At 36.0% G+C, this 21,683-nt stretch overlaps 1 protein-coding gene across 1 annotated transcript in view; it reads left to right on the forward strand.

The window, feature by feature from the left end:
• The window catches only part of LRP1B (LDL receptor related protein 1B), a 1,867,078-nt gene that overhangs the window by 1,797,190 nt on the left and 48,205 nt on the right, over nucleotides 1–21,683 (forward strand). The window lies entirely within an intron of this gene.

Here is a 21,683-nt window from a genome sequence, read left to right on the forward strand (position 1 = left end):
CTTGGTTGGATTATTACAACACATTCCCTTATGCACCTTTTCTTCCAACCTTGGGAATCTGTTCATTGTATCTAAAATGTGCCCCTTTTGAGTGTACCTCTTTTTCTTTACACATGATGTCCTGAATATCTACCAAGTCTAACCCCCTGGATTTGTCTTCTTAACATCCCTTTGCTCTAGGACACTCAGCACTTCTCTATTCACTTTCACTCTGTATTAATATCATCATTCATATTCTCAACTCTCCATCCCAGTAGAATATGAAACAGGCCTTGGTGTTTTGCATATCTCATCAATCTTGGGAATTAACTCACTGCCTAGACTGAGTAGATCAAGTATTTGTCAAGTATGTTAGTAGTCAAGTATGTGAGTGAATGTAAACCAAATAGAAGGATTCTGTTTCCAGCCTGTTTGGCTTAGTTATTTTCTGTTCTTTGACAAGATTCCACTCAAAAGGCAGAGCCAGAGTTCTAGGCCACCTTTACTTACTGACTCATTAAGAGCCATATTCCATGAGAAACTTTGTACTTATGACTACTTTTGTTTTTTTGGGGTTTTTTTTTTTGTTTGTTTTTTATTTATAGGTTATCTTTTTCTGTTGTTGTTTTTTTAAGTTTATTTTATTCAAATATAGTTGATTTACAATGTCATGTTAATTTATGCTATATAGCAAAGTGATTCAGTTTTATAGACACACACAAACACACACACACACATATATATATATTCTATGAGTTAGTTTTATTAATTTATTTTTAAACTTTCTAATTTATATTGAAGTATAGCCAGTTAACAAAGTTGTGATCATTTCAGGTGGAAAGCAAAGGGAGTCGAGGGAAGAGATAGGGTGTTTGTGACCAACGTGTACATTCTGCTATGTTTAAAATGGATAACCAACAAGGACCTACTGCATAGCTCAAGGAACTCTGCTCAATATTATGTGGTATCCAGGATGGGAGGGGAGTTTTGGGGAGAATGAATACACATATACTTTTGGCTGAGTCCCTTTGTGCCTGTGTTTTAAGTTTGAAAAATATAGGGTAAAAAATGTAGCTAGGTTTAAATTAATGTGTGAAGGAAGATAAATACATTTCTTTTCTTATGTGACCAGAATAGAGACTAGTGAGCTAAAGGAGAAAATGTAATAACATTATTATTTTTACTCTAGATATTTTAAAAGAAATTGTCAGTTATAAAAAAAAAATTGTTGGACATAATTTTGATTCAGTAGTAAAACTGAAGTTACTAAAAGCAGATTTTACTATAATGCTGTGCCTTGTAAAAATGTAAACATAAATGTAAAAATAATAATAAGAGGAGAAGTATTCAGGGAAAATGTGGTAATATAAAAAATAATTTATTGGAAACTGAAATAAGGAGATAGTATGTCGTATGTGAGTCAAAGTACCTAAGTTTGATTATTAAAATTAATTTATTCAACTGATGTATATTGAACATTTCTGGGCCTCATTTATTGTTCTAGGCATTAGAGATATATCAGTATCAAGGCTTTTTGGAAGATACATGCCCTATTTAATTTTAGGTGAATAGAAAACCAAATGATATATCTTTTCAGATTAAAAGCTGTGAATTAAGGGTTATAGCCTCAAAAACTGATTAGGTGGAGATTGGAAATGGACTTTAATCAATACTATTTAGAAGAATACTTATTATTTTATATAATTACATTTCAAATTCCAACAACATGGTCATAAAGTGAATTATGAGTAAACATTTATGTCTATGTCATATAACTTAGTGTACTTGTTTTAATAATTAGCTTTTAGTATTTATATTTACCAATTTCAGTAAGCATTCTCAAAAATAAAGATTGCTTATTCACACCTGCTGGCATTATAGCAGCAACTTTCTTCTGTGCAAGCTTCATTTGATTTTGAGGCAACTTTAATCTCATAAAACTTTTGAAACAGTGCTTCACCTGTTATCTTGCCAAGTTCAGGTGGCTTCTTTTCCTACTTTTATGCCACATTAGCTCTACCAAAGACATTTGATCTTTTTCCAACTTAAGGAAGAGTGGATAACAAAGTAGTATGAAGACTACGAAAAAGCTTTAAAATTGCCTAGTTGAAGATTGAAAGTAACCTGTTACACAGATCAGTCAGTTGAGTTAAGTTCAATTGCTCAGTCGTGTCTGACTCTTTGTGACCCGATGGACTGCAGTACGCCAGACTTCCCTGTCCATCACCAGCTCCCGGAGCTTGCTCAAACTCATGTCCAGCCAATTGGTGATGCCATCCAACCATCTTATCCTCTGTCGTAACCTTCTCCTCCCACTCTCAATCTTTCCCAGCATCAGGGTCTTTTCTAATGAGTCAGTTCTTCGCATCAGGTGGCCAAAGTATTGGAATTTCAATGAATATTCAGGACTGATTTCCCTTAGGACAGGTTTGATCTCCTTGCAGTCCAAGGGACTCTCAAGAGTCTTCTCCAAAACCACAGTTCAAAACCATCAATCTTTCAGTGCTCAGCCTTCCTTATGGTCCAAATCTCACATCCATACATGACTACTGGAAAAACCATAGCTTTCACTAGATGGACCTTGTTGGGAAAATAATATCTCTGCTTTTTAATACACTGCCTAGGTTTGTCATAGTTTTTCTTCCAAGGAGCAAATATCTTTTAATCATGGCTGCAGTCATCATCTGCAGTGATTTTGGAGCCCAAGAAAGTAAAGTCTGTCCCTGTTTCCATCATTTCCGCGTTTATTTGACATAAAGTGATGGGACTGAATGCCATGATCTCAGTTTTTTGAATGTTGACTTTTAAGCCAACTTTTTCACTCTCCTCTTTCACTTTCATCAAGAGGCTATTTAGTTCCTCTTCACTTTCTGCCATAAAGGTGGTGTGATCGGCATACCTGAGGTTTTAGATATTTCTCCCGGCAATCTTGATTCCAATGTGTGCTTTATCCAGCCCAGCATTTTGCATGATGTACTCTGCATATAAGTTAAATAATCAGGGTGATGATATACAGCCTTGATGTACTCCTTTCCCAATTTGGAACTAGTCTGTTGTTCCATATCCAGTTCTAACTGTTGCTGCTTGACCTGCATACAGATTTCTCAGGAGGCAGGTCAGGTGGTCTGGAATTCCCATCTCTTTAAGAATTTTCCACAGTTTCTCTTCCTTTTTCTATGATCCAGCAGATGATGGCAATTTGATCTCTGGTTCCTCTGACTTTTCTAAATGCATCTTGTACATCATGAAGTTCATGGTTCATCTACTGTTGAAGCCTAGCTTGAGTGATTTTGACCATTAACTTACTAGCATGTGAAATAAGTGCAGTTGTGCAGTAGCTTGAGCATTCTTTGGCATTTCCCTTCTTTGGGATTGGAATGAAAACTGACCTTTTCCAGTCTTGTGGCCCCTGCTGAGTTTTCCAAATTTGCTGTTGTATTGAGTGCAGCACTTTAATAACTTCATCATTTAGGATTTGAAGTAGCTCAACTGAAATTCTATCACCTCTACTAGCTTTGTTCATGGTGATAATTCCTAAGGCCCACTTGACTTCTTACTCTAGGGTGTCTGGCTCTAGGTGAGTGATCACACCGTAGAAAGAAGAGCATAAATTTTCTTAAATCAAAGCAATGCATTCATAACTTTATTCATTCAGTTACATTGTCATGAATGCAAAAATATACTTATCATAAAACTTGATTTAAATCAATTAATATATTAAGGTACATTGTTTTCTAACAAATGAATACTAAAAAGAGTAAATTTAAATAAAAAGGGAATGCCAAAGAGAGCCAATAATTTCTTACAGTATAGATGCTTAGTTTTATGAAAATGAACTGTTATTACAAAAACCTACTCATCAGGGATTGCCACTAAAAAAATCAGATACATCATAAGTATAGGACACTCTATAAAATAGAAAGTTACTTGGTTCAGAATAGAATTGAAAAATCAATGCAAAGTTCAAGTAGCTAAATTTGAATTTTCAGATCTGCATTACTATTCAAAGATCCATGATTAAATCTATGATAATAAGAATCTAATTTTCAGGTAGAGAAAGTAATTTGTACTTTATTTATTGGTTTTAAGAACTCAGAAAATCTATATTGTAATGATCTGAGGGCAAGCTTTCTTTGCAAATGAATGATATAAATAAGGAACATAGTGCTAAAAACAACTTGGTGTGGAGATGATCACATAATAAATGGCACAGTGCTTATTTAAATGACTACTCAAAAACTCAGGTCACTTTCATGATAACTTGAAGATCATGAATGACTATTAAGCTAGAATTTTTTCAACTTCAGATGTCAGTGTTTCTTAAATTGAAAGGCAGTATAGTTTTCTGATGCTTTTAAGAATCTCTTGTCCAAATAAAACAAATACATGAGATATTTTGCAAATAATTTCAGTATGGTTTGAAACTTTCTTGATTATATACTCTAAATTTACAGGAATCTGTCAAGTTGAATCCAGATCTGAGGAAGAAATATTGGGTTTGGAGGTGATAATGTAGAATTAAAAAATTAAAACGTTCTTTCAGAATCATTTAAAATTATACAAAATAGAGATTTTTGAATTAGCCAATAGTATTCTACAATTTTAGATAGATTTTCAAATATTTTCATTATCAAGGTGAAACTCATCCACATGATTTATAAAAACAATAATGATAATCATTTAACTTTCTGCTTTTCATAGTTATCTGAAATTAGGTAATCTACAAAAAGGTTCTTTTAAATTTTAAAATTAAATGCACATATTTATATTTTAATAAATATTTTGAGTGCTATATTTATAATATGTAATAGTTGTGTATTGTAATATGTATTTTAGGTAATATACATTCAGAGAATATATAATTTGGATAATGCAAAATTAATTTATTAATATTATAGCATTCATGTTTATAGTCTCAGATTTTTAAAATAATTTCTGTAATAATCCATGAATGTAGAATGAAATTCTATATAAAGTTACATAAAAGTAAATAGAACAGAAAAATCAGTTTCTTTTATTGAAAAGCCTGGTCTCTTGAAAAGGTTGACTTTCATATACAAGTTAGGCAGTGACTATAATGTGAAATGTCAGAAGCTGAAAAGTTTAGTCTAACTCTACGGAAAGCCCATTTCTGGGAATTAGATAGGTCATATCTTTTCTTCACTCAGCAGTCTGGAGTATCTGGCAGTTGGTTCATTGATCCAGCAGCTGAGTGTCCATTTTATGTAGGCCAAATTGCCAACGTTCATTGGATCATAGAGTAAACAGGAGAATTCCAGAGAAACATCTGCTTCATTGATTACACCAAAGCATTTCACTGTGTAGATCACAACAAACTGTGGAAAATTCTAAAAGAGATGGGAATACCAGACCACCTTACCTGTCTCCTGAGAAATTGGTATGCAGGTCAAGAGGCAATAGTTAGAACTGGACTTGGAACAACAGACTGGTTCCAAATTGGGAAAGGAGTACGTCAAGGCTGTATATTGTCACCCTGCTTATTTAACTTATATGCAGAGTACATTATGAGAAACACTGGGCTGGATGAAGCAGAAGCTGGAATCAAGATTTCTGGGAGAAATATTAATAACCTCAGATACTCAAATGGCATCACCCTTATGGGAAAAGGAAAGAGTAATTGAAGAGCCTCTTGATGAAAGTGAAAGAGGAAAGTGAAAAAGTTGGTTTAAAACTCAACATTCAAAAAATGAAGATCATGGTATCCAGTCCCATTCATGGCAAATAGATGGGGAAACAATGAAAACAGTGACAGACTTTATTTTCTTGGACTCTAAAATCATTGCCGATGGTGACTGTAGCCATGAAATTAAAAGATGCTAGCTCCTTGGAAGAAAAGCTATGAGAAACATAGATAGCATATTAAAAAGCAGAGACATTACTTTTCAGACAAAGGCCCATCTATTCAAAGCTATGGTTTTCCCAGTAGTCATGTATGGATGTGAGAGTTGGACTATAAAGAAAGCTTAGTGCCAAAGAATTGATGCTTTTGAACTGTGGTGTTGGAGAAGACTCTTGAGAGTCCCTTGGACTGCAAAGAGATAAAACCAGTCTATCCTAAAGGAAATCAGTCCTGGGTGTTCATTGGAAGGGCTGATGCTGAAACTCCAATATTTTGGCCACCTGATGCAAAGAACTGACTCATTGGAAAAGACCCTGATGTTGGGAAAGATTGAAGGCAGGAGGAGAAAGGGATGACAGAGATGGTTGGATGACAGAGATGGTTGGATGGCATCACTGACTCGATGGACATGAGTTTGAACAAACTCCGGGAGTTGGTGATGGACAGGGAAGCCTGGCGTGCTGCAGTCTGTGGGGTCACAAGAGTCAAACATGACTGAGCAACTGAAATGAACTGACTGAGATATTCAAGAGCCCTTTTACTAGGTCTTGATGGCATTTGTCTTTGCTTCCCGCCTGATTTTCATCTTTCATCTCCCAACTTCCTGTGCCCATCTGAACACACACTTACACATCCTGGCAAACTTCACTGGGTTTCAGGAATTAGTAAAACTAGCCTTGACTGATCCCATATTTACATAAATTTATAACTACCCTTGAGGTATTAAAACTAAAAAATCAGCAGTGTGATTTTTGTTCTCTGCTTTCTGAAGTGTCCTTTTTTTCAGGAGCAGGGCTCATTCATTCATTCAACAAATATTAATATGGCATCTAATATGTGACAGCCACTGAAGCTTGAGAGTTAGTCATGAATAAAACAGAAAACTGCTCTCATGGTGCACTTTATTATTTATAAATAATATGCAAACATATTAAATGTCAGGTGGTGAGAAATGAGATGATGGAAAATAGAGCAGGGTAAATTAAGAACATAATGATGTCCAAATGAAGAAAAGAGTCAGGGGGCAACAGAAACTAAAATACCTTAGTTACTATATCAAAAGAGCTTTACCACAATATCTTTTTGTACACTGGGTATATAAAAGAGTAATGAGTTAACCTCATTGCCTTAAGATTGAAACAATTTACAAGAATGCTTTCAAAGAACAACAATATTTCTAAATAAAAAGTATATTGATAAAATTGATTAATTGCAGTCATAATGCATACTTCTAATCATCTTAAAGTATGGTACTACTAACTAATAAAAATTAAAGTGATTTTTGTAACCTCTGATTGCTATGAAAGTAAAGTAGAAAGCTGATTTTTATATACCAATAATGTGTTTTTGCCTCCACGTCTGACTTAAAGGAAACTTGAACATTTGAACAGGGGAACTCTTTATAGTTTTCTCCATATTTCGTTAGGTGACTTTATCAAGATGACTTTCTCAATATTTTAGGGAATTCTGATTAAATAGTAATCACTTTTGTATAATTTTTATGTCTCTTATTGTTATCCTGCCAGTATAGAAATCCCTCTCTATATACCTGTGTACATATCAATATAAAGATACGTATGTATTATATATTTTGCAAGGTAACATACTAAAGGAAAACTAGGAGACAGGTATATCTAATTATATCAGAAATCATTACTTTTAATTTTTTCTTTGTTTATGGAGCATAATTGCCTTACAATTTTGTGTTAGTTTCTGCTGTCTAACAGTGAATCAGCTCTATGTGTACATATATCCCCACCCGCTGGAGTCTCCCTCCCACCTCCCCTCACTCCTAGGTCATCACAGAGCACTGAGCCGAGCTCTCTGTACTGTGTAGCAGCTTCCCACTGGCTCCCTATTAGACTCATGGTAGTATGTACACATCAATGCTACTCTACCAATTTCTTCCATCCTCCCATTTCCCCACTGTGTCCATATGTCCATTCTCTATGTAGGTGTCTCTATTGCTGCACTGAAAATAGGTTCATTTGTACCCTTTTTCTGTATTCCATATGTATGTGAATTATATGATATTTGTTTTTCTCTTTTTCTGACTTATTCCACTCTGTGTGACAGACACATCATCTGCAAAAGACCCAATTTCATTCCTTTCTATGGCTGAGTAATGTTTCATTGTATTTATGTGAGTAGTGAGTTGCTTGGAAGAAAGAAAGGATGAAAGGTTGGAATGAAAAAGAGATAGATAAAGATATTAATAGAAAAAACTGTGCATATAGGAACTGAATGAGATTGTCTAGGATGGCCATTTCTTCTTCCTGTATGAGGTAAAACATCCCCTGCCCTGTAGCTTGTTAAGTCTCAACATGATGACAATAACTTTCTTCATGATACTCCCATCTGAGATAATCTTTTCCATGATCACTCTCCAGCATTGTTCACCTATCATTTCTCCATGAAACCTTTTGCAGTTTTCTATTAATATGAATGAGTTCTTAGTTTGTGCTCTGAATTGTCTTAAATATAGTTCTTAACTAAAATCTTTTATTGATCTTAATTTTATTTTTCAATCATGTTAGCCCTGAGGTTCTGTCAAAGTATAGGCACCCGGAGAACATGGGCAATTTAACACAATCAAGAGGCAGGTCAGATGGTCTGGTATTCCCATCTCTTTCAGAATTTTCCACAGTTTGTTGTGATCCACACAGTCAAAGGCTTTGGCATAATCAATAAAGCAGAAATAGATGTTTTTCTGGAACTCTCTTGATTTCTTGATGATTCACTGGATGTTGGCAATTGATCTCTGCTTCCTCTGCCTTTTCTAAAACCAGCTTGAACATCTGGAAGCTCATGATTTACGTATTGCTGAAGCCTGGCTGGGAGATTTTTGAGTATTACTTTACTAGTGTGTGAGATGAGTGCAATTATGCAGTAGTTTGAGTATTCTCTGGCATTGCCTTTCTTTGGGATTGGAGTGAAAACTGACCTTTTCCAGGCCTGTGGCAATGCTTTTTCCATATTTGCTGGCATATGATGTGCAACACTTTCACAACATCACCTTTTAGGTTTTGAAATAGCTCAATTGGTATTCCATCACCTCCACTAGTTTTGTTCATAGTGGTGTGTCCTAAGGCCCACTTGACTTCGCATTCCAGGATCTCTAGCTCTAGGTGAATGATCACACCATCATGATTATCTGGGTCATGAAGATCTTTTTTGTATAGTTCTTCTGTGCAATCTTTCCATCTCTTCTTAATATCTTCTGCTTCCGTTAGGTCCATACCATTTCTGTCCTTTATTGTGCCCCTCTTTACATGAAATGTTCCCCTCATATCTCTAATTTTCTTAAAGAAGTCTCTACTCTTTGCCATTCAATTGTTTTCCTCTATTTCTTTGCACTGATAACTGAGGAAGTCTTTCTTATTTCTCCTCTCTATTTTTTGGAATCTGCATTCAAGTGGGTATATCTTTCCTTTTCTCCTTTGCTTTTCACTTCTCTCCTTCTTGCAGCTATTTGTAAGGCCTCCTCAGAAAGCCATTTTGCCTTTTTGCATTTCTTTTTCTTGGGGATAGTCTTGATCCCTGTCTCTTTTACAATGTCATGAATCTCTGTCCATAGTTCATCAGGCATTCTGTCTATCAGATCTAGTCCCTTAAATCTATTTCTAACTTCCACTGTATAATCATTAGGGATTTGATTTAGGTCATGCCTGAATGGTCTAGTGGTTTTCCCTACTTTCTTCAATTTAAGTCCCATATAATGAAAAGGACATGTCTTTTGGGTGTAAATTCTAGAAGGTCTTGTAGGCCTTCATAGAACCGTTCAGCTTCAGCTTTATTACTCGTCGGTGCATAGGCTTGGATTACCGTGATATTGAATGGTTTGCCTTGGAAATGAACAGAGATCATTCTGTCATTTTTGAGATTGTCTCCAAGTACTGCATTTTGAACTCTTTTGTTGACTGATGGCTACTCCAATTCTTCTAAGGGATTCTTGCCCACAGTAGTAGATATAATGGTCATCTGAGTTAAATTCACCCATCTCAGTCCTTTTTAGTTTGCTGATTCCTAAAATCTTGACGTTCACTGTTGCCATCTCCTTTTTGGCCGCTTCCAATTTACTCTGATTCATGGACCTAACATTCCAGGTTCCTAGGCAATATTGCTATTTACAGCATCAGACCTTGCTCCCATTACCAGTCACATCCACCCCTGGGTGTTGTTTTTGCTTTGGTGCTGTCTCTTCATTCTTTCTGGAATTATTTCTCCACTCTTCTCCAGTAGCATATTGGGCACCTACCGACCTGGGGAGTTCATCTTTCAGTGTCCTATCTTTTTGCCTTTTTGTACTGTTCATGGGGTTCTCAAGGCAAGAATACTGAATTGGTTTCCCATTCCCTTCTCCAGTGGACCACATTTTGTCAGAACTCTCCACCATGACCCGTCCATCTTGGGTGGTCTTGCACGGCATGGCTCATAGTTTCATTGAGTTAGACAAGGCTGTGGTCCATGTGATTAGATCGATAGTGTCCTGTGATTGTGGCTTGCATTCTGTCTGCCCTCTGATGGAGAAGGATAAGAGGCTTATGGATCTATTAACACAATAGATACTATTAAATCAACTGTTGTTTAGTTGCTAAGTCATGTCCAACTCTTTGCAACCCCATAGACTGTAGGCCACCAGGCTTCTCTGTCCATGAGATTTCCCAGGCAAGAATACTGGAGTGGTTTGCCATTTCCTTCTCCAGGGGATCTTCATAACCCAGCAACTGAATTCGCATCTCCTGCATTGCTGATGGATGCTTTACCCCTGTTCGTAGATGTTAATAAATTTCACTGGACTGAAGTAAATTGAACCTTAGTATTATTCAATATCTTGGTAAAGAAAGTAGGGTAAAACATGGTAAATGCTTTGCTTATTGTGAAAAATTACTGCCTATTTGTTTGTTTGGGGTTTCCTTTGTGGCTCAGCTGGTAAAGAATCTGCTTGCAATGCAGGAGACCTGGGTTCAAAACCTGGGTCAGGAAGATCCCCTGGAGAAGAAAAAGGCTACCCACTCCAGTGTTTTGGATTGGAGAATTCCGTGGCTATAGTCCATGGGGTTGAAAGAGATGACCTTTACTCACTCATTCTATTTTCAAATCATCTCATGCTATTCACTTGAATGGTTTTGAGTTATCATCATCCGATGACTGTATTTAGCTATTGTCTGCAAGTCAACTTGCTTTCAAGTCTCAAATGATTCTCTCCCACTTTATAGTTACTTGGTCAAAGCTTCTGTAGTTGGATTGCTTTAATAATAGAGAAATATTCAACCCAGAACATCCTTTATAAACAAAAGCTGTTTAGATTCTCGTGATACTTGCAAACAAAACATCGCTGTGAGTTTTATGAGTTAATTTTTGATTATTGCTAAAATTATTGACTCCATCTTTATGTATTTATTTACTTATTTATTTATGGCTGTGCTGGGTCTTTGTTGTTGCACAGGCTTATCTCTAGCCACAGCAAGCAGGGGCTACTTTCAGTTGTGGTGCATAGGCTTCTCATTGCAGTGGCTTCTCTTGTTGTGGAGCATGGGCTGTAACATACACTGGGCTTCAGTGGTTATGGAATGTGGACTTGGTAGTTGAGGCTCTTGCTCTTGAGAGCACAGGCTGGATAACTGTGGCACATGGGCTTAGTTGCTCCACGGCATGTGAAAGCTTCCTGGATCAGGGATCAAACCCGTGTCTCCTGCATTGGCAGGCAGATTCTTTACCACTGAGCCACCAGGGAAACCCTAATCATTGTTAATATGCATTTTGAAACAGGAGCCTGTTGAAATTTTAAATACTGGCACTGTGAAAATCCCACCCCATATGTCTCACTCAAATCAAAGTTTTTTTAAATCATCTTGCTGACTTTTACATTTTCCTTTTACCTGGATACTTAGAGATGGCACTATCTGCTCAGGATAGATCTTACTCTTTAACTTTTTGCAGTTTTCTCTATAAAATATTTGGGATATATTTCTATTACCAGTAATACATTAGAAAATGCTAATTTTCTTAGGCGTGCTTTACTGATGAAAACTTATCATCTCTAATCAGAGTTTTGCCCACATTTTTCCCTAGTGAATGTTTAATTGGCATACCTGGATTCAATGTTTGCCTACTTTATTAAATTCAGTTCTGAAATCAGAAGATATATTTAGGACTATGCTGTAAGTTTAATTATTAAAATAGCTCTGGCTGTGTAAAACATTGGAGTAATGTGAAAAAGAACATTCTAGTAGTTTTAAATTTGTTTTTGTTTCTTAATATAATACTTTAAAGAAAACAATCATAAAATTCTAAGCAAATTATATAAGTTACTTTACCTTTTTGCTCCTAAACCATGATAGGTGAAAAACTGACTTCATAGAAAAAAGGCCACCATCACTTTTGTTAACATTTTTAAGAAACTAAAAACTTTTCCAGAAAACATTCCAAATGTTTTCATCCTAATTTAGCTAAATTAAATATCAATAAATGCTGACACTTGGGAATGTCTTACTTTGTGATTTCTTGACTGTTATTTTGGTTTCATATTTGTCTGGACTGGTTCAGAGCTGATCCTGCCTGATACTGAATATATCACATGGATAATTAAGTGTTCCCTTCAAGTAGGAGTCTAGTGCCGTACACCGATTACCAGTGACTAGAGAAGCACGTATTCACTGGGTTGGGATGGGAGGCTGAGACTGACACGTGAAATGTGAATATTTGGATGAGGCATAGGCACCCAGATTGAGTTTCTGAACTCTAATTTTGCAGATCTGGATGGCATCAGGGAAACTCTCCTGGGTTTCCCCGACATCACCCATTAGCATTCTGACTGGTGGTTAGACCCTCAGATATCTATGTAGATGGAGGCTTGTTCAGTTTTAGACACATGTATGGAAAAGAAAACATTGACGGTTTTCAAAATTACTTTCTGTATATTTTTTTTTTCCTTAGTGTGAGTAATTGAATAAGAAAAATAAGAGTTTATTCTCTAGAGTTAGGCTTATTTGGGTTGAATTTTAGTTCTCTCACTTTTTCTTGTGTCACCTTTGGCAAGTTGCTTAACCTATCTGTGCTTCAGTGTGACTACCTATACAATGAGGATAATACCGTGTTATCAGACTAAATACCAGACTAAAACAAACACATGTGCCTGGCATGTAGAAAACAACTAAAAATTAGCATTTACTATCATTGTAGTTGTCATTTCCATAATTTTGCTCAAAATAGGCTCTTACTGGCCTTTTTTGAATCAAGGGCATTCTTGAGGACGGACAGCTGAGGAGGAAATCATGACACAATCTCGGGAGTGTTTAGTAATACTGACTCTGTTCAAAGATGACCAACGGGCATTTTGGAGAAGTTAGTCAAGGTAACTCAAATGAGGTCACATTGTTAGCCAGAGGAAGAGCTGAAATTTTTTTTTTTTTTTTAGTGGTTTTTGCCATACGTTGACACGAATCAGCCATGGATTTACATGTGTCCCCATCCTGAACCCCACTCCCACCTCCCTCCCCATCCCATCCCTCTGGGTCATCCCAGTGCACCAGCCCCGAGCACTTGTCTCATGCATCCAACCTGGACTGGTGATCTGTTTCACACTTGATAATATACATGTTTTGATGCTGTTCTCTCAGAACATCCCACCCTCACTTCTCCCACAGAGTCCAAAAGTCTGTTCTGTACATCTGTGTCTCTTTTTCTGTCTTGCATATAGGGTTATCATTACCATCTTTCTAAATTCCACATATATGCATTAGTATACTGTATTGGTGTTTTTCTTTCTGGCTTACTTCACCCTGTATAATGGGCTCCAGTTTCATCCACCTCATTAGAACTGATTCAAATGAATTCTTTTTAATGGCTGAGTAATATTCCATTGTGTATATGTACCATAGCTTCCTTATCCATTCATCTGCTGATGGGCATCTAGGTTGCTTCCATGTCCTGGCTATTATAAACAGTGCTGCGATGAACATTGGGGTGCACGTGTCTCTTTCAGATCTGGTTTCCTCGGTGTGTATGTCCAGGAGTGGGATTTCTGGGCCATATATATGGCAGTTCTATCTCCAGTTTTTTAAGGAATCTCCACACTGTTCTCCATAATGGCTGTACTAGTTTGCATTCCCACCAACAGCGTAAGAGGATTCCCTTTTCTCCACACCCTCTCCTGCATTTATTGCTTATAGACTTTTGGATAGCAGCCATCCTGACTGGCGTGTAATGGTACCTCATTGAGGTTTTGATTTTCATTTCTCTGATAATGAATGATGTTGCGCATCTTTTCATGTGTTTGTTAGCCATCTGTATGTCTTCTTTGGAGAAATGTCTGTTTAGATCTTTGGCCCATTTTTTGACTGGGTCATTTATTTTTCTGGAATTGAGCTGCAGGAGTTGCTTGTATATTTTTGAGATTTATCCTTTGTCTGTTGCTTCATTTGCTATTATTTTCTTAAAGGAAGGGCTGAATTTAACCTCCAAGTCCTTCATATTTTGGTCAATGATTTCATTTCTTCTTTCTTTTCATTGTATCACTGTAGTGAAAGCATTCATCAAAAGCTTACAAAATACCATTATTGGTTCTTCTGGAAATTTTTCTGCCTTTTATACATATGTGGAAGCAACTAAAAACCTCCCCACCGGGAAAATATTAGCAAAATTCATGCAATCTACTGCTCCTGAGACATAATTATATAATGGTGAATGTGGAGTGTGCATTGCACTAAAACTGGAGCTCAGTTAATAGAATGCCTGGGTTGTGAAAGTAATTCTATCCTACTTTTAACTTATTGTGTGTGTGTGTGGTCCTAAATTATCAAATAATTATTTAAATTATGGATCTTAAAGCCAATTCACAGAACACTTTTTCTAAGGTCAGATAAAAATTCAGTGATGTAAGACAATTGATGTACATACATTGGATTATATAATTTAGTCTCTCCCTGTATAGCCATCCTGTATTACCAATTAAAGACTCTCCAGATTCCCCATTATTCTTACTGAGTATCTTCAGCTCCTGTTTAGGTGGTATATTTTGATTTGGTTTTCTTCTCTTTAAATACATTTCACACTTCACTAACTATTACAATGTGAATAGCCCAGGTGCAAATATGAGTTAATAGCTAAATGGTCTTGGCAATTACTTTCCAATAGAAAGAAATATTTGGGAAAGAAGTTAAATGCAGCTAGAGATTTTAAAGGCATCTGGCTCTCCTTGAATATTCATAAACCTGTATATATATTCATACATGCATATATTTTTATGCAGTTTATTAAAATATTGTAAAAGTATTAAAGGAAGAAGTATCTCATATTTCTGGTTGCTTAAAAAAGAAAGAGAAAAAGAGAAAGAATGCAATAATGATCTCCCTTGAAAATTATTCCATTCCTATTGCAGAAAATAGCCATTCACTTATCCTTCAGTTACTATCTATCTAATTACCATGTGAATACTCTGTAATTGTATATCCACTGTTGTCCTTTAGATTACATGATTGTGTTTGGTGCTACAAGGAAGTTCTTAGTGTAATTATCCTACAGAGGTTATAACAATTTTTATATTGTGAATATAAAGTGTTATTATATAATATCACAGTAATCTCTACTTTATTAGCACAGATTAATTACATTTCATTATTTTTCCTTCTTCCTATATGCAGAAATCTCAATTGTTATGCCATTCAGGTCAGTAAAATGATCAAAACTTAGAGCTAGAATGTTCCAAACTAAGAAAGATTTTGTTGGCAGTAATTTATGCAGGCTGTTGCCACAGTAGATATTATTCAGATCAGTCTTAGTAACTTTTTAATTCCTGTTGTAACCTCACAGTTGGGTTGTCAGCTCTCTGAGAGCTAGTGTCCTGTCTTGCATTTCTGGATTTTTCTCAAAGTTCTCAATATACACTTAGTCACACACATGTCCTCAGTAAATTATCAATTACACATCCACCACTTCCATTTTATCAACATGGTGTTCAAAATTAGATCAATTATATTGTCCCACATGCTTTTTTTTCCCCATAAATTCCAGACTGCTGCTGTTGAATACATAAAAGCCAACCTGAGTAATCTTCAACTCCTTCCCTATTTTATCCCCTTGAACAAAATGTCTCTTGTCAGCTGTATTTTCTTTGAACCTTCTTTTAGTTTATCACACGTTTTTGTTTTTTTTTTTTTAACTTTTTCTCAGTTCCAATAATTACTAAGGTAAACATAAAATTTGAAGAAATAAAAGATGGTTGTTTTTGTAAGGAAAGTATATGTGTATGTGTGAGTGTGTGACTGCATGTGTGTCTATGTGTCAGAAACTAGAAGATGATCCCTTTGTGGTACACCTTTGTGTTAACCAACTACCAACATTCCCAACTCTTTTATTCTTTGGGAGGCATTAAGTTTTTTATTTAGATTTGTCTACTGATTCATAGTCAGTAATATTTCACTTAATCAAAACTGAAATATGAAAAAAATGGAGAAGGCTATGAAACTTCTGTAATTAATAATTGACAGAATGATAAATGAATCATTAATAAAATTACTAATATATTTTAGTTAAGAAAATGAGTATCTACCTTATAAAAAGATTACTTTCAAAATGTTTTTAAAGTATTTTTAATGTTTAAAGTGGTTAGCTGTATAACGTAAGCAATTTCAGTGCTCTGGGATAAAAAAAAAAAAAAAAAGATTGTTTTTCCAGTTACAGCTTAACTTCTCTCCGTTTCTGAGCTTATCAAGAAAGACTCTTTAGAACTAAAGTGAACAATTGCATACCATAGGAACCTTCTCATATAATATTCTTCTTTATACTTTGTTAAATTTCTCCTGGATTGGGAAGTGCTAAAGAAGTATTTCTTTTAGCAAATAAATAACTGAAGGGATAGAATTTAAACATGAGTGACGCCAGTGGTAAAGAATCTGCATGCTAATGCACAAGACAAAAGAGACAGGGGTTTGATCCCTGGGTCGGGAAGATCCCCTGGAGAAGGAAATGGCAACACATTCTAGTATTCTTGCCCTGGAAATCCCATAGACAGAGAAACCTGGAAGTCTACAGTCCATGGGGGCACAAAGAGTTGGACACAACTGAGTGACTGAACACCATGTAGTGATTATTTGAGAGTATATAGAGATAGGGGCTTCCTGGTAGTTCAGCTAATAAAGAATCCATCTGCAATGTAGGAGACTCCAGTTTGATTCCTGGGTTGGGAAGATCCCCTGGAGAAGGGATAGACTACCCACGCCAATATTCTTGGGCTTCTCTTGTGGCTCAGCTGGTAAAGAATCCACCTGCAATGTGGGATACCTGAGTTTGATCCCTGGATCAGGGTGATCCCCTGAAGAAGGAAATGGCTACCCACTCCAGTATTCTGGCCTGGAGAATTCCCCCCATACAGTCCATGGGGAGGCAAAGAGTTGTACCAAACTGAGCGACTTTCACTGACTTTCACTTTCAGAGATGGGACACTGATAAAAATACAGCATACATTTATGCACGTTTTACACAGATGCTTGTAATTCAAAGTGGATTATGACTGAAAAGAGAATGAGAGAGAAATTAGGTAGGTTTCCTAAGACTTATTATGCATTCCTATCATGATATTGAGACAATTACAGAAAACACGAACTTTTGTTGAGTCACCCAATTTGGAAATAGAGAGCACCATCAGATGTTCTAAACTTTTTCCTGGGCTTACATATATCATGTTATGATTAAGCTTGAAATAACAGGGTCTTCGAAGGAATTATTTTGACTTCCAACTTACAAGTACCCAATGCTTGTGTGATAATTTAAATATGACTTGCTGAAGTCTCCTATCAAGTAAGATCTACTCTCTTTTGTATTCAGAAATCTTGGAGTTGAGTAAATAGGGAAGACTTTAAGAGAGAAAGGAAGGGAGGGAGAAAGAGAGAATGGGAGGGAGAAAGGAAGAAAGAAAGAGAGAGAGCGGTTTGAAGAAGGGGAGGACACGAGGAAGAGTGAAAGAGGAAGGAGGAAAGTGGGAGGGAGGGAGAGAATGTACATTCAACGTGTTGGACCCTACAGTACTAACAGAGAGGCAGAAAACAAGCCAGTAGACATGTAATTCAACATCTTCTACATGCTCCACATCTGAAGCCTAATAATGGGAGATAGAAAGCTTTCATTGAAAGATATTAGGAAGCAACTCTGGCCGGGCTAGAATATAGTAAGCAAGTCTCTGTCCTTAAACTTCAATTTTGCATAGAGTGCTAAACACATAAACTGGGAAAAAAATGAAATGTCTTCATTTGAATATCTGTAGAGAAAGGGTTCTGAGTCTAAAATTATTTCTGCCTTTTTTAGAGGGAAAACGTGGTATGACTTAACAGTATGCAATTTGTATTTAACTATATTCTAACACCCGTTTACAATTTTATCTTAAGCAAACTTTTTTTTTTTTTTACATTCTTTAGGTTCCATTTTTAGGCCGTGAGGCCAGTCAGTAGCGTTGAATAATGTGCATCTGACATGCTTCAAAATATATTAAAAGCATTAGAGTATGGAGAGTTTCCTTTAAAACATAAAAAATGGACTATGAATTCCTTTTAAAAAAATTATCCATAAAGAGAAAACCTATTAGTATAGTAATAGGTTAGCAAGCAATAGCTAGCAATAGTATAGCTAGCAAACTAACCAGAGTTTATGAAATATTCTTATTGTAGCTTATATGCCATTAGATTTAAAAATAAATCTTTTTGTGGAAGCAAAATGTACATAGAAATGTTTAAAATCACAAGTATATAGTTCAATAAATTATCCCCAGGTGTACACATCAGTGTAAACCAACGTTCAGGTCAAGAATGAGCATTATTATTATATCAAGTGCTCCCTGGTATTCATCACTGTCCCTTTCTTTCTCTTCAAAATAACTCCTTTTTGACTCTTAAAACCACAAGTTAGTTTTGCCTTTAGAACTTTACATAAATAAAAACATACTACATGTATTTTCTGTCCACTTTTTTCCCTCATTATTATTTTTGTGAGATTCTTGCATGTTGTTGCTTATAACTAACATTTTCATTTTTAATTTATCTATTTCAATATATTTTTCTTATAATGGACATTTAGATTATTTTTAGCTTTTGGCTATTTCTAAAAAGATTTCTGTGCATATTATGGACATGTTTTGTGCACATGTGCATGCTTTCTCTTGCATATACAGTATATTAACAGTAAAAATGCTAGGTCATAAAGTATGAGTAGGTTCAAATTTGGGGCTTCCCCGGTGGCTCAGCAGTAAAGAATCCACCTGCAATGCAGGAGACAGGGTTTCGATCCCTGGGTTGGGAAAGATCCCCTGGAGGAGGGTATGGCAACCCACTCCATTATTCTTGCCTGGAAAATCCCATGGACAGAGGGTGCGATCCATGCTATAGGATCGCAAAGAGTCAGACGCAACTGAACACAGCACACACACATGTTCAAATTTAATTGTTGTTCAGTTGCTAAGTTGTGTTTGACTCTTTGCGACCCCATGGACTGTAACCTGCCAGCCTCCTCTGTCCATGGGATTTCCCAGGCAAGAATACTGGAGTGGGTGGCTATTTCCTTCTCCAGGGGATCTGCCCAACCCAGGGATCAAACCGGTGTCTCTTACTTGGCAGGCAGATTCTTGACCACTGAACCACAAGGGAACCCCTCAAGTTTAATATAATTGATACTGTCAATTATTTCCTAAATCAACTGAGCCAATTTATATTCCCACTACTAGTGTTATGAGAGTTTTTGCTGTTAGTCATCAATTTGGTGGAAGTGCAAAGGTATTTCTTTGATGTATTAATTTGTATTTCCTTGAATACTAATGAATTGTGTTTATTCTCACATCTTTATGTTCTCAGTGTAAACCAGATTTAATTTATTATCCACAATTACTTTTAATTAGTAAATTGTAGGTAAGTTTTTAACTTTGACCTTTAGCACCCTAAAGTGCTAAATACATGCAAGATAAGTGCAAGCAAACTGTTACTCGCTACAGTATGGTATAGGGCAATCATCAACCCTCAGGATGTTAACTCAACTTTTCCTAGTTTCTTAGGTCTTCTCAATGAAGTGATTTTAAAAACAAAGTGGTTCAAAATTTTAGGTTAAAATTACATTATAATTAGGGTTCCCAAAGTTAGTCAAGAAATAAGCTATTTCAATCAAATCAAATCTATTTACAACTTAGACAATGTAGTCCCTTTGCTACTCAGTTAGATTATTTGCAGGTCTTACATTCCCTAGTTCCCAAATTGTGTTTACTCATCTGATCTCATGGGTTTCACCTGGGCCTCAAATCTGATCTAGAATTTGGAATTCAGGAGTGGTAGTGGATGAAAGGAAAAAACTGGAATCTGCATTTGCAAGTTAGTCACCTACATGATTCTGATGAATTATCCATTGTGGGAAAAAAAAACCTCATAATATGAAGATCTTGGAAAGATACATCAGCTGTTTTCTATATCCCATCAGAAAAATGAATCAGCACCAGTGGATGAAATTTAAAGCAATTAGAGACAATATTAAAAGAGCTCTCTGTCAATAAGTTGTATCTAACAAACTAAGGAAAATTGCTCTTTAGAGATTTTTGCATAGTAAATGGTATTAGATGATTATATAGGCCACTGTTGATATATTCTTCACAAATATTAATAAAAACAGAATTTGTGTTGTGTACATTATCTACCTGCCAAGCCTAGAAAAACTACAAATAGACATCATAATGGACAGACACTAACATTGACTTAATTTTTAGATCTCTAAGTCTCTCACCCTTTGAAAGTGCTTCTTTTCTTAAGCATAGCCAAGACCTTTAGTAATAAACTTAAGCTTTGAATCTCAATAAGGGTACTTGGCATAATGCAACAGCAAGCATAAGAATGCTTGAAATAAATTTCCATAAATATGAAGCAAGCCTGTCAATAAATTTAATTTCTGTCTGATTTAATAAAAGGCTAGATAAATATACAAATATGAAAGTTATAAATTATATTTAACTTTTTTTACCCACAACAATCATCTTATAGCAGATTAAGGTTTATAAATTGTGATCTTTACCTCATCTAATCACGCTTAATATTGCTTCACAATTAGATAGCTATAAGGAAACTGCAGCTTCAAACACTTAAGTCTGCGATCAATTCAGTAAGTTCTTCTGCTTAAGATTACTTGTATTAATACTATAAATTTCAATATTGTGAATGTGGTAAATTAAAAAATATTGATGTGTCAGTATACGTATAGACTTGTTTGTTTTTCAGAAGACTGAAGCAAAATGTCTAATTGCAAAGTCAATATGGTTCTTATTAAATGGTCTTTCTTTATTACTGATGTTCGAGAGATATGGAAATATTCGAAGAAGTCTTCTTTAGTAGTTGAGAAAATTGTCTGAAGTGCTCAGTAGGAAACATCTTACAAAGCAAAGGGTTCAGACTGCATGGAGGTTTTTCCTCTGACTGATGAGACGTCAGGTTCTCACCCGGGAGAGGAAATGGCCTAGACTTCTTTTATCACTTTCTATCCATGATGGATCTGTTAGTCTTCCAGTCCACGATTCTACTGGGGCTCCATGAGAGGCACAACTTCTATCTGCTTACCTGCCCAGGTGTTTGGAAATACTGGCTGTTCTGGCTCATGCGGAGGTGGTGGTGGTTTAGTCTCTAAGTCGTGTCTGACTTTTGCTGACCCCCTGGACTGTAGCTCACCAGGCTCCTCTGTCCATGGGATTCTCCAGGCAAGAATACTGGAGTGGGTTGTCATCCTCCTCCAGGGGATCTTCCCTACCCTGGTATTGCATCTGGCTCTCCTGGCTCAGGTAGAGAGCTTCTTTCCACTCCATCAAGGGCCAGTGAAGGAGTAAGACTCC

The sequence above is a fragment of the Dama dama genome, chromosome 33 (genome assembly GCF_033118175.1).
Source record: "Dama dama isolate Ldn47 chromosome 33, ASM3311817v1, whole genome shotgun sequence".
Taxonomy (NCBI): domain Eukaryota; kingdom Metazoa; phylum Chordata; class Mammalia; order Artiodactyla; family Cervidae; genus Dama; species Dama dama.